The sequence below is a fragment of the Balaenoptera acutorostrata genome, chromosome 1, assembly GCF_949987535.1.
Source record: "Balaenoptera acutorostrata chromosome 1, mBalAcu1.1, whole genome shotgun sequence".
NCBI classification, from domain to species: domain Eukaryota; kingdom Metazoa; phylum Chordata; class Mammalia; order Artiodactyla; family Balaenopteridae; genus Balaenoptera; species Balaenoptera acutorostrata.
In genome coordinates, this window is record NC_080064.1 from 80,493,553 (window position 1) to 80,497,830 (window position 4,278).

At 42.4% G+C, this 4,278-nt stretch overlaps 1 non-coding gene across 1 annotated transcript; it reads left to right on the forward strand.

Moving 5' to 3' along the window:
- The first annotated feature begins 3,598 nt into the window (after nt 1–3,598).
- On the forward strand, nt 3,599–3,671 carry TRNAE-UUC (transfer RNA glutamic acid (anticodon UUC)). The gene has a single exon. It is a non-coding gene; the product is annotated as a tRNA-Glu (tRNA).
- Nucleotides 3,672–4,278: the final 607 nt, after the last annotated feature.

Here is a 4,278-nt window from a genome sequence, read left to right on the forward strand (position 1 = left end):
AGCGTGATCAATGATTCTGAACTTTACTTCGCTCATTACTGTGTCATTTGGGCAGACGTACCTGGCGTGCTGTGGAAGAAATCTGTACACAGCACGTGGATGGCCACGTTCGCTCCTTTCTGGCGGCACCGGCCTTCTTTCCAAGCAGGAAATGCAAACCCACCCTGGCCCCTTTGCACTGCTGTTCCCTCTGCCTGGAACACTCTTCCTCCAGTCTTCAGGCCTGTGCTCTTAGGTCACACCTTCAAAGAGACCTCCCCAGCTACGTTATATAAAATAACCACTCGCCATCCTTCTCTGTTCCTTGCCCTGTTTAATCTCTACCGATATGATATTAGAGACGTATGTGCTTATTTTATACCTCCACCACTAGAATTTGAGCCCTATAAAGGTCAGGGCATGGTTTCTCCTGTTCATATCTATATCCCCAATGCCTAGCATACACTATACGTTCAATAAACATGAATGAATGAATATCTTGTCCTGGAGCCACTCAGAATGTAATACATAGGATGCCACAAAGACAAGCCACCATATGCTCACCAGAGCCTCTCCCAAGTAAAATGTGCCTGTCCGATAAACAGGGTAGTTCAAGAACAGTCTAGGATGATGTCATTGCTGTGCAGTGCATCACCCTTCTCAAGATCCACATGGCCCCCGGGGCCCTGCCAGTTTATTTCTCCTTGAAGCCTTTCCCCACTGCTCCTGCCTTCAATCACTCCAGGTTTTCCCCACTCCTCACCTCTCTCCTCCTTTGGCCACCATCTTTCCTTCAGCTTTCATCACATTCTTTTCATTTTCCTTAATAGTTTCCTGTACCCACATCATTTTCCCAATTAATCTGTAAGCTCACTGAAGGCAAGAAATAGGATCCAGATAACTTTTCTCAATTCTCATCGTTTCAATCCCCCAAAAAGTACATAAGTACATATAAAATTGGAAATATTTTAAAATAGAGGCTATTCATTCATATAACAAAACAGCTAGCATTTACGTAGAGCCCAACCCAGCCAGGCAATGCATATTTCATTTACAGAATGGAACTGTCATTTATTCCTCCCAGCCACCTTAGAGGTCGCTTCTAATGTTACCTACATCTTACAAATGAGGAACAGGAGACCTAGAGAAATAAGGTGTTTGGACAAGGTGCCAGAAACACTAGGGTGCATCTGGATCCAAACCTAGGTCTTTCTCTCCCAGAACCCAAGCTCTTAAGGGCATTGCTCTGTAGCATCTGTGACTGGCAGCCTTTTAACTTCTCTGTGAATCTTTCTTTACTTAGGCCCCAAATCTTCCAAGGACAAATTGAAAGTCAAACATACTCTGCAAGTATATGTTTTAAATTATTTGCCTTATTTGTATCATAGCCATGAACCAGGTCCAACTAATGAGAAAGCAAGTCATTTTCAACGCAGCAGCTTATAAATCAGCATCTCCTTATGGTACCTCAATCTGCATTGATTTTCTGAAGGCTTTCCCTTCCACACCACCAATCTCCTGCCTCTAAATTATTTTTTTTAGACTGATCCTGAAGAAAAATAAGGCAGGGTTTGGGGGATCATCTTCACAAGTTTTTGATGACCACATCGTTGTTCTATCAGCTGTTTGAAATGGAAATCACTTTCTGGGTACAAGAGCGAAGTGGGGATTATGATTTCCTTTTCCGTCATTTATTCCTACAGTATTTCAGTGAAGAGTTAAATCAGGGAGCACTGGACTGGTGCACACATTTTTCTCTTACCCTGACATCTTTCGGGTGAAAGGGCAGCACTGAATTAAGCATTTAGTATATTCAAAATCTGTGACCCAGAGCTGGTACCTGAAAGCATCATCGATAATAAGGTTGGAAGTACATTATACTTGCCTGGTACTTATCTCATCTTGCCTTGGACAATCTTCTCCAGGAGTCAATTATCCCACTAGTAACACTGTCCCATTGTCCACTAGTCTTTACCGGCAGGAAGTTTTTCTTGCTCTCTCTGGCTGTATCCTTTCTCAGCAGGACCCATTATTTCTCATTTAATTAGTAGCACTTGATATAAATAGCCTTTCTCTTCATTTATGTTGTTTTCATTTAAATAATTACACAGTACAATGTTCCCACTCCTATAGGCACTGGTTTGGTAGGCTGAGAAACAGGATGGCAAACCACAGGTTTCAGTATATTTTTCAAACATGACTTCAACTTTTTCATATGAATAAGGTGAATACCTTTGTGCTGATGGTAGACTTTCAGGAACATGAAAACTTATGTTGTTTCCTCTAGAAGGGATTCAGATACTAACTGGCTGGCAGGCCCAACTACCCAATGACAGAGCTGTTGATGTGTCTAATGGAATGCCTGCTCTGGCCTGGGCACTGGGCAAGTGCGGAGGGTACAATGGTAGACAAGCCAGATGTAGGCCTGGCCCTCATGGGGCTTACAGCCTAGACTCTAGAGAAGAGAGGTTTGGAGACAGTAAGATAGTGAGTGGAGACAGAGCTTCTCAAATATTTATATGCATATGAATTTACGGGGATTTTGTTAAAAGATTCTGGTTCAATAGACCTGGATGGGGCCTGAGAGTCTGCATTTCTAACAAACTCCCAGGTGATGCTGACATTGCTGGCCCAGGGACCACACTTTGAGTAGCCAAGGGTCAAAAGAATGGGGATCTAGACTCATCTCTACTGCCAAGTGAACTTTTGGCAATTGGACGGGTTCCTTAAAGAAGTGAAGTCTTTATCATCTGGCAAATGGAACTCTAATATCCACTCCACCAACTTGTTATGAAGTCAGCTAAGTATAAAAGCATTTGATAAAATTTTATGTTATACAAATCTATAGCATTATAAGAAAATAATGTTCTTGTACTCAATGCATTTTTGAACATACAATGAGATTAACCCAAATCTAATGCGACATTGTTTTGAACAATAATTACTCCCACATCTCTTAAACTGGGCTTCTGATGCAGGTGTCTCTAATTTTAAGATCAAGGCCATTGTGCTTCCAGGTTATAATGCCTTGGGCAAAGCAAGGAATCTATTCACCAGGACGCTTTGACTTCACTGCGAGATGTCCATGAGCACCGGGCACCACCATAAAATGATCTTTGGATGGGACTTGCATTTTTTGATACTTTTCCTAAAAAGGGATAGTACATCTAATTAGCTGGGAAATACTGATATTGGAGGTAGTTTGAAACAAATTTTCAAGCCTTGGGTTCTCTGTTTAAAGGTTTGGTGAAAGGCAAGGGTTTGGGTTTGCAACTTATTAGCTGTGTAACCTAAGGCAAGTTACTTAACCTCTCTGAACCTGTTTCCTCAACTGTAAAATGGGCATAACTGTACCTAATTAAGGATGCTATAAGAATTAAATACATACAAGGCTCCAGGTACCTAGCAAACTAATACCATTGCCTACTTCTTACCAGTGTTTGAAAGAACCAAATGTGACCTTGCTCTAAGTCACCTGGGATCTTATAAATATTCTGGGTTCTTCCTTTGACAGGAGCTTTGTGCTGGGCCTGTGCCACCTTCCTCTGTGGGCTCCCATTTAGACAGAATGCTAAACTCCATGAGAACCAGGGCTATTCTAAACCTTAGTCTTGGGAATTCCCTGGTGGTCCAGTGGTTAGGACTCAGCTCTTTCACTGCCGAGGACCCAGGTTCAATCCCTGGTCAGGGAACTAAGATCCCACAAGCCATGTGGTGTGGCAAAAAACCAAACCAAAACAAAACAAAAAAAACCTTAGTCTTGAAGAAATTGACCTGGCTAATGGTGAAGATTATGTTCATGTTCAGCATCCAAAATCATACTTCCATATGGATAATGATATGAAGATGGAAAAGAAGTAAAAATGAGCTGTTGTTTCTATGGAGCATTACTATGGATTGGGTATTAGGCACGGGGCTAAACACTGTATAAACGTTACCTGTGCCGTTAGCCCCACTTTCCAGATAGGGAAACTGAGGTTCAATGATGTTAAGTAACTTGTCCAAAAACTACAACCAGTATGTGAATTCACCCATCTAATTCCAAGGCCCAGGATTTTAAAAACGTTTTCTTATACCTTAGCTCATGTGATGCTTGCTCAATGGGAGGGCAATGTTTCTGCACCCTGTTCCTGGCCCCATTCAGGATGTCAAGCTCTGTGCCCAAAGCACCCTAAGAGGACAGCAAGATCAAAGAGGCTGGGGAGAAACTGCTGCTTCAGTGTGCGGAGGACAGCGTGGAGACGGGCAAGTTGATCACTGGCTTTTCGTCATGGGTCCCCTGGAAATAGACTCTGAGAT